This window comes from Pan paniscus, chromosome 16 (genome assembly GCF_029289425.2).
Source record: "Pan paniscus chromosome 16, NHGRI_mPanPan1-v2.0_pri, whole genome shotgun sequence".
Taxonomy (NCBI): domain Eukaryota; kingdom Metazoa; phylum Chordata; class Mammalia; order Primates; family Hominidae; genus Pan; species Pan paniscus.
This window is the reverse complement of record NC_073265.2, coordinates 11780824-11798640: the sequence shown is the minus strand read 5'-3', so window position 1 is coordinate 11798640 and position 17817 is coordinate 11780824.

Sequence of the window (17817 nt, the reverse complement as noted above, 5' to 3'; positions counted from 1 at the left end):
TCTCCCTTCATCCTCACATGAGGTTCTTCCTGTGCGCCCAATCTATGTCACCAAATAGCCCCTTTTGTTAAGGACAACAGTCACCTAGGACTAGAGTCCACCTTAATGGCCTCATCTTAACTAACCTGCAAAGACCCAATTTCCACATAAGGTCACATTTTGAAGTACAGGGGTTTAGGGCTTCAACATATGAATTTGGGGGAGAAAGGACACAATTCAACCCCTAATATCTACCTGGGTGTCCATGCTAAGGTCTGAGGGAGGAGGCAAGAATGCTCATCCAGCTAGGAACCTGTTTGCCAGCTGATCACTGAGCATGCATAGGAAGACAAAGCTAAAACTGAGACAGAGAACTGTGTGGCTAGATGGAGTTTGTCAAACCCTAACTTTGGTTTAAAATCAATGAGTTGGCCGGGCACTGTGGTTCACGCCTGTAATCCCAGCACTTTGGGAGGCCGAGGCAGCTGGATCACAAGGTCAGGAGTTTGAGACCAGCCTGACCAACAGGGTGAAACCCTGTCTCTACTAAAATACAAAATTTAGCCAGGTGCATACCTGTAATCCCAGCTACTCAGGAGGCTGAGGCAGGAGAATCGCTTGAACTCAGGAGGTGGAGGTTGCAATGAGCCGAGATTGCACCACTGCACTCCAGCCTGGACAACAGAGTGAGACACCGTCTCAAAAATAAAAAATAAATCAATGAGTTTATTACATTTCCATATTTAGAATTTGATATGGTTTGAGTCTGTGTCACCACCCAAATCTCATGTTCAATTGTAATCCCTGGTGTTGGAGGTGGGGCCTGGTGGGAGGTGATTGGGTCATGGGAGTGGTTTCTCATACTTGAGCACCATCCCACTGGGTGCTGTTGTGGTGATAGTGAATTATCACAAGATCTGTTTTTTTAATGGTGTGTGGCACCTCCCCCATCTCTCTTCCTCCTGCCCCAGCCATGTAAGACAAGCCTGCTTCTCCTTCACCTTCTGCCATGACTGTAAGTTTCCTGAGGCCTTCCCAGAACCTGAGCAGATTCCAGCATTGTGCTTCCTATACAGCCTGCAGAACCATGATCCAATTAAACCTCTTTTCTTTATGAATTACCCAGTCTCAGGTATTTCTTTATAGCAGTGTGAGAACAAACTAGTACAGGATTCATCTTTACTTCATCTGAAGATGAAAATACATTCAAAATAATATGCAAACCTCTTTCTACTTACCTCCATCATAATCCTGCATAGGTCAACATTGTTGGGTGTTTTAGACAAAATATTCAAGAGAGTCAGCAAGGCATTGGACACAAGCTCTTTACTCAGAACAGAAACAAAAAGGAAGAGCTTGTACCAGGACTTTATTTATTTCCTGTCTTCAAACACAAAAAATACAGGTCCACTGAAATTGAAAACATTACCAAAATATTATTTTGCATTCCAAATAAGCAAGGGGTAAAGTTCCATCCCTCCCACTCCCTTGAGTGTGGGCAGGACATACTGACTCACTTCAAAGAAAGTGAAACATAGTAACTTTACAGTGTACACAGCTGGTAAGCATGATCTTACCCAAATGATCAAGGACAACATCGCTAGTGATAAATCACGTGTATGTCATGTAACTCTGATAAGATGTGATGAGAATGGTGTTTTGCCCCTGTGTTACTCTACCCCGAAACCCGTAACCTGAATCTAATCCTAAGAAAAACATCAGACAAGCCAAAATTGAAGAATAGTCTATACCACACTTGTCCAATACTCTCAAAACTTTCAAGATGATGAAACACAAGAAAAGACTGAGAGGCTGGGTGTGCTGGCTCACGCCTGTAATCCCAGCACTTTGGAAGGCCAAGGCAGGTGGATCACCTGAGGTCAGGAGTTCAAGAGCAGCCTAGCCAAAATCATGAAACCCTGTATCTACTAAAAAACAATAACAGAAAAAAATTACAAAAATTAACCAGGTGTAGTGGTGCATGCCTATAATCCCAGCTACTCAGGAGGCTGAAGCAGGAGAATCACTTGAATCCGGGGGACAGAGGTTGCAGTGAGCCAAGATTCCAACACTGCACCCCAGCCTGGGTGACAGAGTGAGACTCCAGCTCAAAAAAAAAAAAAAAAGACTGAGAAACTGTCACAGACCAAAGGAGATGTGACAACTAAATGCAACGTGGTATCCTGGTTAGGATCCTGGGATAGAAAAAGACATTAGGAAAAAACTAGTGAAACTTAAATATAGGCTGGAGTTTAGCTACTAGTAACGCACCAATGGTGGTTACTCAGTTTTGACAAATACACCACAGTAATGTGAACTGATAACATGAAGGGAAAGCAAAGCTGCAAGAGAATTATACAGGGACTGTCTGTGCTATCTTTAGAACTTTTCTGTAAACCCCAGATTTTTCCAAAATAAAAAGTGTATTACAAAATATATAGAGAGAGATAGATAGATAGATATAGATGTGTCATTATGAAGCAGAACATATCAAGCCTTGTTTTCTACCATATTCAAGTCTAAATATAAACCCACATTTAAAATTCTATGTATAACATAGAGTCCGAAGTATAATACTTTAAATTGGAAAGAAAAAGTAACAAGATGCTGCTCCTTGTTTATCTTATGAAGACTTAGAATTTTCCTGCATTTCAGAATGTTCAAGGGTCATGGTCCATGTCAGGCAGGATTATTCATGACACAAACCATACTGAAACTCCCTGCTCATAAAAGTGAACCTCTTATTCTTGAGCTAATTCAAAAGATAACTTCTATCACATGCCAATGTTACCCAACCTGAACCAAACAAAAAACATCCTAGTGCAGTTTTCTGCCCCAGGTCCTGAGAGAATCTCGGTTTAATGACTTACCATCAAAGTTAGCTTTGGGATGGGGAATGATGTCAGAGACTTTGCCTGTGTTTTTCTTTGAATCTCAAGTACTCAATTTTCTCACAGTTATTCAAAATTTAAAGCTCTGGTTGTTTGGATTTAGTAAAACATTTTGTTTACATGTATATGAAGAACTCAAAGTAAAAAGAACTCATTTCAAAGTTCATGGAATTTCAAAAAGAAATAAAGCAGACATCCACTGTGAAGTCATTGCATCATAAACTAAGAAAGCATCCTGCTCCAGACCAGGGGAAAACGTACTATGTTGAAGGAATATAGAGAAGAAAAAGTCCTTCTACAGAGAATCGACCCTATTACCTACACCAAGCAATAAACTTTGAAAAACCTTTGAAGCTAATTTCCATGGCACCCCAGCCTTTCCTGACCCCACAGTTCAGGAGGAGTTCTCTCTTGACCTCAGCTTCTTTGTTCTGTTCAGGCCTTCAACTGAGTGGAGGAGCTCCACACAAATTAGAGAGGACAACTCATTTTACGTGATCTACCGATTCAAATGTTAATCTCATCCAGAAACCCCTCATAGACATACCCAGAATCATGCAGAGACAAATATCTGGGCGCCTTGTGGTCCAGTCAAGTTGACACATAAAAGTAACCATCATCCATGCCACTCCTCCCATCAGATGGTGAAGCCCATTCCCCATCTCCTTGAATCTGGCCTAGCCTGTGACTTGCTTTGACAAATGCAACAGAGTTGAAGTGGTGTTGTGTGACTTAAGAGATCTTGCATCTCCCATGTTTTGCACTTTTAGAAGACAACTAATATGTAAAGAATCTTGAGTTGGGCTACAGAATGATGAGAGAAAACATGGAGAGAGAGATCTGGCAAGCCCACAGACATTGTAGACATTCCAGCTGAGGCGCCAGGTGTGGAAAAACTACTTCAATTCTAGAGCAGTAATTCCGGCCAGCAAATGAATGAAATGAGGCTGACTGCTGAGCCTTGTAAAGAAATTAGAGTCAGAGAAAGTTCTGGTGGACTTCAGTCTCTGATTCTAGACATCTAGATGCACTTTCTCTTTCTCCTGTTACATAAGATATAATTGGTTGCTTCTAATAAATTTTCCCTTTATTTTTAAGCTAGTTAATGTCACTTGAAAACAAATAGGTCTGGCAAAGTGCGGTGGCTCATGCCTTTAATCCTAGCACTTTGGGAGGCTGAAGTAAGCAGATCTCTTAAGGCCAGGAGTTCAAGACCAGCCTGGGCAACATGGCAAAACTTTGTCCCTACTAAAAATGCAAAAATTAGCAAAGCATAGTGGTACACACCTGTAGTCACAGCTACTCAGGAAACTGAGGTGTGAGAATCACCTGAGCCCAGGGAGGCAAAGGTTGCCGTTAGCCATGATCATGCCACTGCACTCCAGCCTGGGCAACAGAGTGAGACTGTCTCAAAAAAAAAAAAAAAAAAAAAAAAGATCCTGAATAATATTTGCTTCAAGAGTCATTATGAATAGGTTTATAAATTTCAACCCATTAATTTTCCTTGTAGAATGTTCTTCTAAGAAAACAGGCAAAATCCTGGAAAAAAATGTGTGCAAAAAATCAATGCACAGCAATATCTGTCTCATTGCAAAAATAAAAAATAGATAATCTAGATAGCCAGCCATATGGAAATTATAAAATAAATTATATCATCTTTATAACCAATATCTTCAAGGTAGTTTTTTTTTTTTTTGCTATTTTAAACATAAGTAACATTTATAACAGTAGGTTTTAAAAAATAAGGGTAGATTATATGTACAACATGATTACAACTGCTCTAAAAAATATGGAAAAAAGTCTAGAAGGAAATAAACCAAAATTACAGTGTGAATAATATATGCTAAAGCTTCTGGCTCCATTTTACATTTTTATAGCAAGCAATCATTGGAAAATTGTTAGAAAATTAGTAGTTATCAATTACATAAGTTGAGAATATGGCCTTTTCTGTTTTCCTACACTCAGAAGTCTAGGAAATTGATGGGACATTGTGGTCATGGTCATAGAGTGTTATAAATACTATATTCCAATTTCTTGAATTCTTAACCATCATATAAAGATGCAAATCATAGGCAGTTCACTACTCTTTGGTATTCAGTTAACCTATTTGCGCTTTACAGAACCAAAATGCAATTGAGATCACTACTGAACAAGGTTCACCTTGTCCACCCCATTGTTGTCTCTTAGTCATGCACTTAACCACCTAGGGCAACAAGTTTTTTGATGTCCCATAATCATTCCATTGGAGTAATTACATGTTCTCCAGTTCCATTTTTAAACAGTAATTCAATGGAAAATGAAAACAGAAATTCAACAACTTAAGCCAGTTTTCTTTTGCCATATGCTTGGACAACTGGATAAAATCTTTTCATCCACCAATCATTAATAACTTCCAAATTATTGAAACACTCTTTAGAATTATTTAATATTAATACAACATGCTTAACATTGTATTTAAAAAGAAAAAAGAAAAAAAATGAATTCCCACCCAGTAATTACTACTTGTGACTCATTACCCCAGAACAGACTAACAAAAGAAAATGCTTGACAATTTTTAAGGAGACTCAAATTGCTGCTGTAGAATTATTAAGATAGTTATTACAAGTTAATTGAATATCAGTTAATGGTATAAAGGAACATGTACTAAGTCTTTTCAGGGTGCAAGGATTAAATTTAGTAAGTAGCTAGCTAGTCAGGTCAAATTTTTTAATTTTACTTTTTGTTTTGTTTTTTTTTTTTTTGAGACAAAGTCTCGCTCTATTGCCCAGACTGGAGTACAGTGGTAAGATCACGGCTCACTGCAGCCTTGACTTCCTTGGCTCAAATGATCCTCACACCTCAGCTTCCCAAGTAACTGGGACTACAGGCATGTGCTACCACACCTGGCTAATTTTTTCACTATGTTACCTAGGCTGGTCTCAAACTCTTGGTCTCAAGCAATCCTCCCACCTCGGCCTCCCAAAGTGCTGGGATTACAGGCATGAGCCTCCGCACCCAGGCTTTTTATTTTTTTCCTTTTACCTCTATGTCTATGTTTAACTGTTCTACATATGACCTGGTTACTCAAAATCAGTTAATATATATCTATTTAGTGCTTATTATGTGCTATAAACATGTTGGAGATCTAGAGGGGAAAACACTAGAATACTTTCCTGCCAACATGGAACTGGCTTTCCACCATCCTCTGAGTTCCCCATTTGCATTCAGGGTCTCACATAATCCAAAACTTACACATTGCTTTGCAGTGGAGCCTGTGGCACCTTTTATGGGTGCTGAACAGATCAGAAGCATGACTGTAGACCTAGCACCTGAGAAACATCTCTGATTTCTTTGGGAAGCTTTTTCTTTGTAAATGATTAAAATAAAAACTACTTCAGCCCTCGGCACGATATTCACCCACAGTCAGGCTGCCCCTCATCGGGTACAGACAGGTGTCAAGGTGAGTACCAGCTCTTTCCCCCTGCCCTTCTGTCAGGTAAGCATGATGTTAGATCATCAAGAAAATTTGGCATATTTTTATAAAATAATCATATCTTTCTCTCTCCCAAGGAAATGGTTTGCAGCTGATCAATTTCCCATCCATGTCAACTAGATGAGAAATAATGAATTGGAATAAGATTGAAAGATTCAAAATGGGACCACAATAGGGAGGAAAGGGCCATGTATAACTAATAGCCAATTCTAGAAAATTGCATAGTTATATGTCTAACATTGTATTTCTCAAATGCAATGAAAAGATTTTAATTCTGAGACCAAATATGTCCTGCAACCCATGTTGTCTGTTACTCTGCCTGTGATGACAATGGAAACCTGTGATGCTGGTAGACATCATTGTCACCACAAGTATAGAAGGTACCTCAGAATAATACCAATGGAGCCCAGACATGGAGAGACACAGTCCTAGTGACATTTACTCTCCTGGATCCAGCCATCCCTGAAGCTAGAATGCCCCCTTAATGTTTCCCTTTGCATAAGAAAGTAAGATGCCTTACTTGGCTTAAGTCGATTTTCTGTAATCTGCAAGCAAAGACATCTGACAAGTAGAATTTTATAATACTGAAACAAAAATAATCAAAACAAAAATATTGAAACTAGAAAAAAAAATCACCCATAGGAACCAAAAAGGAAGGCAATGTACCCTAATGTCATTTTTTTAAGTGACAGCCAAAGAAAGAAATAGAAACCTTTATCTCTACCAAGGATTAAAGAAGTTATGATAAAAGGATAAGGGTGAATTCAGAATGAGTTTAAATTTGGAATTAAAGCAAAACAATTTTAGAATAACAGGTACAGAACAGAATGCAATGCTATAAATTGCGTGTGACAATAATAATGTAACCATCAAAAAGCGGAAGATGAGAGAGAACTCAAAGGATAAATGAATGATTAATAGTGCCTAAAATGTAAAGATATTGCTTAAAAAACAATGACTTCAACTTATATAACTGATTCCAAATCTTTTTCGTTTTCTTTTTTTAAATAAATGGCTACCACTTCTTGAGTGCTTGTGAAGTGTCAGGTGTTTTTTATTTTTTATTTTATTTTATTTTTTATTTTATTTTATTTTATTTTATTTTATTTTTTTTTTTGAGACGGAGTCTCGCTCTGTCACCCAGGCTGGAGTGCAGTGGCGCGATCTCGGCTCACTGCAAGCTCCGCCTCCCGAGTTCACGCCATTCTCCTGCCTCCGCCTCCCGAGTAGCTGGGACTACAGGCGCCCGCTACCACGCCCGGCTAATTTTTTTTTTTTTTTTTAATTTTTAGTAGAGACGGGGTTTCACCGTGTTAGCCAGGATGGTCTCGGTTTCCTGACCTCGTGATCCGCCTGTCTCGGCCTCCCAAAGTGCTGGGATTACAGGCGTGAGACGGAATCTCGCTCTGTCGCCCAGGCTGGAGTGCAGTGGCGCGATCTCGGCTCACTGCAAGCTCCGCCTCCCGGGTTCACGCCATTCTCCTGCCTCAGCCTCCTGAGTAGCTGGGACTACAGACGCCCGCCACCACGCCTGGCTAATTTTTTTTTTTTTTTTTTTTTTTTAGTAGAGATGGGGTTCCACCGTGTTAGCCAGGATGGCCTCGATCTCCTGACCTTGTGATCCGCCCGGAGCTGGAGACCAGCCCGACCAACATGGAGAAACCCCGTCTCTACCAAAATAAATAAATAAAGTAGCCGGGCATGGTGGCTCACGCCTGCAATCCCAGCCACTCAGGAGGCTGAAGCAGGAGAATCACCCAAACCTGGGAGGCGGAGGCCCGGCGAGCCGAGACCGAGCCACTGCACTCCAGCCTGGGCAACAAGAGGGAAACTCTGCCTAAAAACAAAAAACAAAAAACAAAAAAAACAGGTTTCACCTTGTTGCCCAGGCTGGTTTGGATCTCCTAGGATCAAGCGATTCGCAGCGCTCAGCCGTCCAAAGTCCTGGGATCACAAGCGTGAGCCATGACACCAGGCCGATCTATTCCTGTCTGATTAAAAATTCGGCCGGGCGCGGTGGCTCACGCCTGCGATCCTAACACCCAGGGAGGCCGAGGCGGGCGGATAACCTGAGGTCAGATTGAGGCCAGCCTGACCAACATGGAGAAACCCCATCTCTACCAAAAAAAAAAAACAAAATACAAAAGTAGCCGGGCCTGGTGGCTCACGCCTGCAATCCCAGCCACTCAGGAGGCTGAGGCAGAAGAACCACCCAAACCCGGGTGGTCGAGGCTGCGGGGGGCCGAGATCCTGCCACTGCACTCCAGCCTGGGCAACAAGAGCGAAACTCCACCTCAAACAAACAAACAAACAAAAACAAAACAAAAAAGCGAGACCGGGTTTCACCATGTTGCCCAGGCCTGTCTGGAACTCCTAGGCTCAAGCGATCCCCCTCGCTATTCCTTTGTGATTAATAAATTGGGCCTTGCGCGCTGGCTCAGGCCTGCAATCCCAGCACCTCCAGACGCCGAGGCGGGCAGATAATCTGAGCTCGGGAGTTTGACACCAGCCTTATGAACATGGAGAAACCCCATCTCCAACAACAAAAACAAAACAAACGAAAAACAAAATGAGCTGGGCATGGTGGCTCACGCGTGCAATGCCAGCCACTCGGGAGGCTGTGGCAGGAGAACCACCCAAACCCGGGAGGCGGAGGCCCGTTGAGCCAAGACCTCACCACTGCACTCCAGCCTGGGCAACAAGAGCCAATCTCCGCTTCAAAACAAACAAAAAGTGATCGGGTTTCACCATGTTGCCCAGGCAAGTATGGAACGAACTCCTAGGCTCAAGCGATCCCCCGCGCTCGGCCGTCCGATCTCCTGGGATCACAAGCGTGAACCACCAGACCAGGCCGATCTATTCCTTTCTGATTAATCAACTGTGCCTTGTGCACTGGCTCACGCCTGCAATCCCAGCACCCCTGGAAGCCGAGGCGGGCGGATAACCTGAGGTCCTGAGTTTGAGACTAGCCTGACCAACAGGGAGAAACCCTGTGTGTACCAAAAAAAAAAAAAAAAAAAAGAAAGAAAAAAGAAAGAAAGAAAGAAAAAAAACAGAAAAGAAAATTAGCCGGGCATGGCGGCTCACACCTGCCACCTGCAATCTCAGCCACTCGGGAGGCTGAGGCAGGGGAACCACCCAAACCCAAGAGGCGGAGGCCGCAGGGAGCGGAGACCGCGCCACTGCACTCCAGCCTGGAGTGAAACTCCGCCTCAAAAAAAAAAAAAAAAAAGAGAGAGAGAGAGACCGAGTTTCACCATGTTGCCCAGGCCTGTCTGGATCTCCTAGGCTCAAATGATCCCCAGTGCTCTGCCATCCAAAGTCCCTGGATCACAAGCGTGAGCCACCATGCCAGGCCGATCTATTCCTCTCTGATTAATAAATTAGGCGGGGCGCGCTGGCTCACACCTGCAATCCTGCAGCGGAATTTTTAAGGAATTAGATAGACTCACGGGGTTTAGGACATTTATTAATTATTTAGGTGCACCGGCCCAGTCGGATTAACATTTAAAGGATTGAGTACTGACTGAACCAAGAGTTACCTTTCAAGCATTATGTAGGGTGAAGGGGGAGATCTGTGCAGGGAGAAGCATATTATAGAAGCGAGAAAAAAAGATAGTTATTTAATTGAAACATGCATTTTTTTTTTTTTTTACTCTTTAAGGAAAAATATGTTTTGTGACTTGAGTTTACTTGTTTAGTCACCTAGATTTATTTTGTTTATGGAGATAATAGTAGGTACCTCATAGGGGATTATTAGATCACGCTTAAAATTGGACCACAGTTAATACTTTAACTGGGGCTTTAACCATCATCGTTTACATCATCCCTATCCCATTATCTTTCCTTTTGGCAGACAGGCATACAGTGAAATCTATGCAAATTAAATGAACATATGGGAAACTTTTTTGCAGAAGGTGTTGCGGGGCTCCCTCTACATGACCTGAAAAGTACCTATATGGCTGTAAGACACTTTACATATCACCTAGTTTATACCCTGGCATGCCCATATGACCTACTAAATCATACAAACACACCAGGTTCTAATATACAGTAATATTCATTTTTTAACTTTTCAATTAACATATAATCCTAAATTGCATGCTTTATGTTGAAGAAAAAAACAGCAACTAATATACCATCATAGTGACATATTAAATGCTAGTTTAGCCTGATTCCCCCAACGTAACAATGTATTTAAAATTTTGTAGATATATTCAGTATATGTTTCAACATGTCTTTGGGCCATATGTATTTTGTGCTAAAGTTTCTCTTTATAAAAAAGCAAAGCAGGAGATGAGAGTTTTATGGTGGGAAATGAATTCAATTATTATATTCTAAGGGAGATTAAAGAGAAAAATAAATTTTCCTGTTAATTCTGTGACCAACAAAAGTAAGCAATATAGCTGAGAAATTCATCTGAGCTCACAGTTGATTATATATATATAATAATTTTTTTTTCCTCTAACAGAGCCACAACCAATGAGACAATTATAGTTTCACCAAGTCAAATGTCAGCTAGAGGACTTACAGTTTTTACACTTGGCAAGGCAAAGCAAAGAAATGTGAAGAATCCTCATTTACTTGTTAGCCAAACTTAAGTGCCAAAAAAAAAACTATTCATCATTGGTTGTCAGTCACAGGGTAGTTCTCTGTCACTGGAAACTTCTGCAGACAGGATAATTACTATGATTAAATGGCAGTGGATTTAAAATATTTCGGTAGTGGTTAAAGTAACTTGAATACTGATGGTATATCAAATCAAAGCTGCAAAACTGTCCACTAATTATCCAGAGTATAAAATATCTGATGCTGTGTAAGTATAACGCCAAAGCAATTCACAGGTACAGAAATTGATGAGGGTTTAATCATGCTTTTTGGAAATATAGTAAAGAAGATAATCCTTTTTCTACCTTAAAAAAATAAATTTTAGACCATGTCCTTCAAGGTATACAGTTTGTATTGTTGACAATTGGCTCTGATTATATAATTTACTCTAGTCGTTGCTTTCATTTATCTATATTTATGATTATTCCTCTAACACAAAGATACTGAGGGCTTTCTCTGTGTTAGGCAACAGCTGCAAAGCTAAGTCTTGGAATACAGAGATGTGAAACAATGCTAGCATGGCTCAGAAATAGTTTATTGCCTCATGAAATTTTTAGCTTAGTCCTATTCCCATAAACGTTTCTATGTGAGTGGTGGGGATTGGAGGGGCACCTCACTCTCCTCCAGGGACAGGCCATGTCCTAAGCAGTAGTTTGAAGGTATCACTTTGGAGAATTTAGGTCTGGAGACTCTGTAGAAATCAGTGAGGTTTCAAAGCATCATTATTGCATTGCAAAGTCACATAGGCAGGAGTAGATAAGAAGTAATGTGTTGTATTTCCTCTTTTGTAGTGTGAGTTAGTTGATCTAAATGTTCACTGTGTTTTCTCTATCTTTGAATTATGTGTAACAACATAGATAGCAAAGAGCTGTCAAGAGGCCATGAGATTTCAAATAAACAGGTAAGAGCATACTCCAGGAAACTGTAAAAGAACTAATTAGAGTCCACGTGTTCAGTACCAGTTCATCAGTTCAAAGACGCAGAGAGATAGGTGCTCAACAGATGGAATATGTTAGAACCCATAAAAATGACCAAGATGGGATGGCACAGAATCAGCAGAGCTATAATCAATAACCAATGAATTGGGACTCTCTTCTGTCTTTTCCACTGTATTTGGGTCTTCGTAGGTTATTCAATCATGTTTGAAGTGATGAAAAACCATTATTCATTCTCAAGGCAAAAGAATTAGATATGCTTTTGGGAAAAAGAGGATAAGGGAAGGTTTTTAAACTTTTACAATGGGCCATTCTACATGTAGTGTACAAGTCATCTAAAATTCATTTTTTCCCTAGAAAGACAGATCTTAAACCAGCTAGAAGTTATAAATAATGTGGTTCATCAGAGCTGTATACTCTTAAATTCAGATTTTCTGAGTCCATCCCACATTATCCTAGTCCCAGAAGATAACTGCAAAAATGTCTCATTGCCAAATACATTCAACAGTGAACTATACAGTTGCCTCCAAGAAATTCATTGCACATTGGTCTGTTGATTGCATTAAGAAATCTTGCAGTTAAAAACAAACAAAAAATGTACTTAGTATGTTTTTAAATATAGCATCTCCAATATTATTTAAAACTTACTTTCCTTGTTGTTTCTCTGAATATTTCTCAAAAGAACTATTGGAAAATATTGCTTAACATGATTGATCTTCCATTTGATTGACCTGCGTTTACGCCCATGCCTATTTTGTGTAGGTGATCAATTCATTTGTCAAGAGTGCTTTCATAATTATGCATTGAAATGCACAAGGTTGTCATCCCTCAAAAATGCTACTATTATCACCCATAATTAAGTCTACCAAATTTACACTAGAAAACAAACACAAAGAGAACAGGGGGTAGTTGTTAGATCATTTAGCAATCAGAGGTAAAAATTAGTAGCAGAAACAAAATTATTGTCATTTCTCAAATTATTTTTCAAAGACAATGTTGCCTTATTAACTAATATTTGATTGGGGACATTTACAACCATTAATCTAGAAAAGAAATTCTTCTACTGCAATGCACCTCCTCTACGTACGTGTGTGAATGAGTGTCTGTCCATTTTCTTAAATTTCCAAGTTACTTATTCATTCTTTAGGTAATCTTTTTTCACATGGAACAAAATTTTTGTGGTAATTTATGATAGTTGAAAACAAGATTTGGGGTGATTATAACCCTATTTAGATATTTCTGCCTGCATCTATATCATATCAAAAAAAGCAGGGCCTCCTCTCCTTTCCCTGAATTAACTGTTGGAGGGGGCCAGGCATGGTAGCTCACAACTATAGTCCCACCACTCTGGGAAGCTGAAGCAGGAGGATGGCTTGAGCCCAGGAGTTTAAGACCAGCCTGGGCAATATAGTGAAACCTTTTCTCTACCAAAAAAAAAAAATTTGTTTTTAAATATTAGCTGCACGGGCCTGTAGTCCCAGGTACTTAGGAGGCTGAATCGGGAGGATCGCTTGAGCCCTGGAGTTTTGACTGCAGTGAGCTATGATTCCATCACTGCACTCCAACCTGGGGGACACAGCAAGACCTTGTCTCAAGAAAAAAAAGAAAGAAAAAGTATTGGAGAAGTTTTTAATCTGTAGCATCCTTAGTCTTCAAATTTCATACCTTTATTACCACTGTCATGTTTCATGTGCTCCACAAATGTTAAAATAATGAATGTCAGCATGATTTCTAGAGATCGTACCGAGCAGGATTTAGAGGGGCAGGGGGGTTTCCCCACTTGTATTCCTGTCCTTCATATCTGTCTCTTCTGGATTTTTTAGTTTATTACTTTTCAGGGACAAGCTTTTCGTTTTTCCCCTCTAGATCAGCATAATCTGAAAAATATTAAAATTAAAATAACTAATAATAGACTGCATTAATAGATTCGTTCCTTTTCTAGCTTTCATCGTTTTAAGTGAAAACTTTCTATAAGTTATTTAGGGTTTTGAATTTATAATACTGTAATTAAAATAAGGGTTTTTTCCTCCCATTGACAGTAAAGCTGTCACTGCCACAAGATTTGAGCTAAAAGAAAATTGTAGATTTTGTACTTCTTTGTCAGTGCTGCCAAAAAAAAAAAAAAACAAAGAGAGAGAGAGAGGAAGAGACATCTTGACAACTTTTAATTCAATCAGAGAACTTGAGTGAATCGAGCTTTCTTCTGAAGCACCATTCATCGAGCAAGACCCCTGACGGTGCCAGGTGGAAACTTAATGGATCCTTTCCACCTGGTTTGTTTTCAGTGTTTAATCCTATTAGTATCAGCATGATGTAAGTCAGGGTATCAGGTGCAGAACCTGTGGAATCAACCAATTTGGCTTGCTCATTTACTTTAATAAGGTCCCATAATGAGTGAGAGTACAAAGTCAAGCCCTGTTGAGGGTCTGCATTAAACTCTCAGAAGTATTTAGAGTGTGCCAGGAGCCACGAGGGTCTGGTTCGGGTGGTGGCGGGAACTGTGTTAGAGTGCTAGGCACGGCGCGACAAAGTCTGTCCAACCCAAAACAGTGCTGAGGCATGGGGTCTGAGCTCCGGTACTGAGAAAAGCATCTCAGCCGGTACTCAACAGATCCTCGGGGGCTTGGGGGCCCAGCATTGGCAGTGAGGGCATGAAAGATATAAAAGACAGGGCACTACCTGTGGGTATTTTCTGTTCTCCAAGGAGGAAGTAGCAAAAATTAGGATGCTGGAATATCCTATGTTGTAGCAATCCCAGAACAACTGGTGCTCAACAAATACCACACAAAACAAATTTTTAAAAATTTAATCTCGCCGGCTACAGTGGCTCACGCCTATAATCCCAGCACTTCTGGAGGGCGAGGCGGGCAGATTACCTGAGGTCAAGAGTCCAAGACCAGCCTGGCCAACATGGCAAAACCCCGTCTCTACTAAAAATACAAAAATTAGCCTGGCATGGTGGTGCACACCTGTAATCCCAGCTACTCGGGAGGCTGAGGCAGGAGAATCACTTGAACCAGGGAGGTGGAGGTTGCAGTAAGCTGAGATCATGCCATTGCACTCCAGCCTGGGTTACAAGAGCGAAACTCCGTCTGAAAAAATAAAAATGTGATCTCTTTGTATCTGTTCTTTTTCTTTTAATTTTTTTCTTGACCCAAGCACGTGAACTCATTGTATACATTTTGATATCGAAGATACACTAAGAATTAAGTACTAGACCCAATCCCAGATAACAAAAAGTGACATAAATAGTAGAAGAAAGGACTATTTATTGGGTTTATACTATTAGACAGCGTGCTAGGAACATCCTTTATTGTCTTGTCTAGACCTTTTAAGCATGCAGTAAGGTGCAGATACTCTTTCCCAGTTGTACAGAGGAAACTGAGGCTTAGAGTTGCAGACTTAAAAGTATCTAACTGACATGTGGGAGGATGGGAAACTCATCCAGACTTTAGAGGAAATGAAGGATTCATTACACAGTTGAGTGTTTCTTGCAGCTGTTCTAGATCAGAAACAATTACCAATCTAGACTTTCATGTGATAAAGTCATTCGATAGAAATCCAAGCGGGCTGGGCATGGTGGCTCACGCCTGTTAGTCCACCACCTTGGGTCAGGAGTTCGAGACCAGCTTGGCCAACATGGCAAAACCCTGTCTCTACTAAAAATACAAAAATTAGCTGGGAATGGTGGTACTCCCAGCTACTTGGGAGGCTGAGGCAGGAGACTCGCTTGAGCCCGGGAGGCTGGGGTTGCAGTGAGCCCAGATGGCGCCACTGCACTCCAGCCTGGGTGACAGAGCAAGACTCCAAGACTCCGTCTCAAGAAATAAAGAAAGAGAGAGGAGGGAGGGAGGGAGGGAAAGCCAAGTAACCACTCTCCTTCAGGGCTTCTAGTTTATGTATACACTATGTACTCAGCAAATATTTTTCTCTTAAGTGTGGTTGTTTCGATCCTATTTTCAGGAGGTGAATGTACAGCGTAAGTCCCCTCCTTTTCTGTTGATGTGACTGTGTTGATTGGTAGTGCCAGCCACTTTCCATCCGAGCAGCTCTAGGTACATACTCGGTTGGTACGCAAAGGAAAACTATTCTGCATGCCATTAATGCTGGAATAAAATGTGTTTAGGAAGTGTGGCTGTTTCCCCAGGTCATGTTTAATTGAAGGATTTCTGTCACATACTTGTTCTTGTTGATGTGTTCCTGGGGCCTGGAGAAATGCTGCCCACCCCGTCACTTCTCTGGAGAATCTCAGGGCTGCATGGATGGTGTGACGCTGCCCGGGCTGACCATTCTGAAAATACTGCTGGCTGCTCCCCAGCAGCAGGTCAGCACCTTGGTTAGACGGTGTTTACAGAGGCATGCCCAAAGGAGATACATTGACTACTCCTGGTTATTTTTTGTCCTGTAAATAGAGACATTGTTCAAAGTCTTTTTTCCCCTAACATTTAAAACAACACGTTAGGCCTTTTAAGTGTTTGCCAAAGAACCTGGAGTTTTATTGGAGTCTTGACTAACCTGCTGAACTTTTCAAGCTGAAACCCTGAGGGTTACAGTATAAAAATTTAGAACCTACTTAGAGCAGCAGTCTCCTCATGCTGTTACTGGTCTCCTTAAAGTCAGAAACAAGATCTACAGCTGCTGCTGTCGGTCACCTGAGAGACCAGGCTGAGGCAGCCCAGCGACCTCCCAAGGAGCCTTTTAATTACTAGGTTCAAGTGTGGTTTGCAGTGAACGTGGCGGAGGAGGTGTGGGCTGCTGTGCAGTGAGGCAGAGGCAGAGCACTCGGTGCGCATTTGTGCCCTCCCTGTCCCTCCTGGCAACTCCGGGATGTCATCAGCCTTGCAGGGAGGGGGCTCACCTTCTTAGTGTGGGAAACTGGCCCCAGGGCGTACCCCCTTGAGCGTTTCGTAGTTAGAAACTTGTGTGCAGCTTCCCAAGGGACCTTCCTGTGTACAGATGTCCACTCTGTGGAAAAGGATACAATGGGAAGCTTCCAGTATCCTGTGCAGCTTCTTAGATTCCATTTGGGATTCACCTGGAAAAAGCAATGCCTTACCCCTTGAAGTTTCTCCATTTCAACTCCAGTTAGGTAAAGGGGAGAAAAGCAGAAATATTCACCTTTTGTGTTCCCCATCTTTTAATTTTTTGTTGTTTCGGTTAATAAAAATAACATACTCAGCATGAGAATTTGGAAAATGCAGAAAAATAGAAGACAATTAAGCCCCCCAGCCCCCGACTCGATGCTGTGGTAACAAGCATTCTTGCTCTGCGGCCAACCTCATACCCTGTATGCAGCCTGTATCCTGCCTTTTCCCCCTTTAGAAACTCTTGGCCAAATAATCTTAACTATAAGCATAGTATTTCATATTAAAATTTTGTTGGTTTTCTTTTAAAACATTGTTTTTAATATCTTTTGCCAGGTCAACTTCAATAAGATATAATTGTACCCAATGAAGGTCATCACTTTCAGGTATGCAATTTGATAAGTTTTGACATCTGTGTACAGTCATATAACCACCACTATGATCAAGATATAGAACTCCATCACTCCAGAAATTTCCCTCATGCCCCTTTGGAGTTGATCCTTCCCCCAACCCCCACACAGATCCCAGCAGCCATTGGTCTTCTTTCTGTCCCTGCGATTTTGTCTTTTCCAGAATGTCATATACCTGGAATCATGTGATAGTTAGCCTTTTGAGCCTTCCATTTAACTTCTTTCATTTAGCATGATGCATTTGTGATTTGTGGTGGTGCGTGTATCCTCAGTTCACTCCGTTTTACTGCTAAGTGGTATTCCACTGTATGCAGGTATCACTATTTATCCATCACCCAGGGGAAGGACATTTAGGTTGTTGCCAGTTTTTGGCAATCAAGAATCAAGCTGCTATAAATATTTGTTTACAGGTTTTTGTATGAATTAAGTTTTCATTTT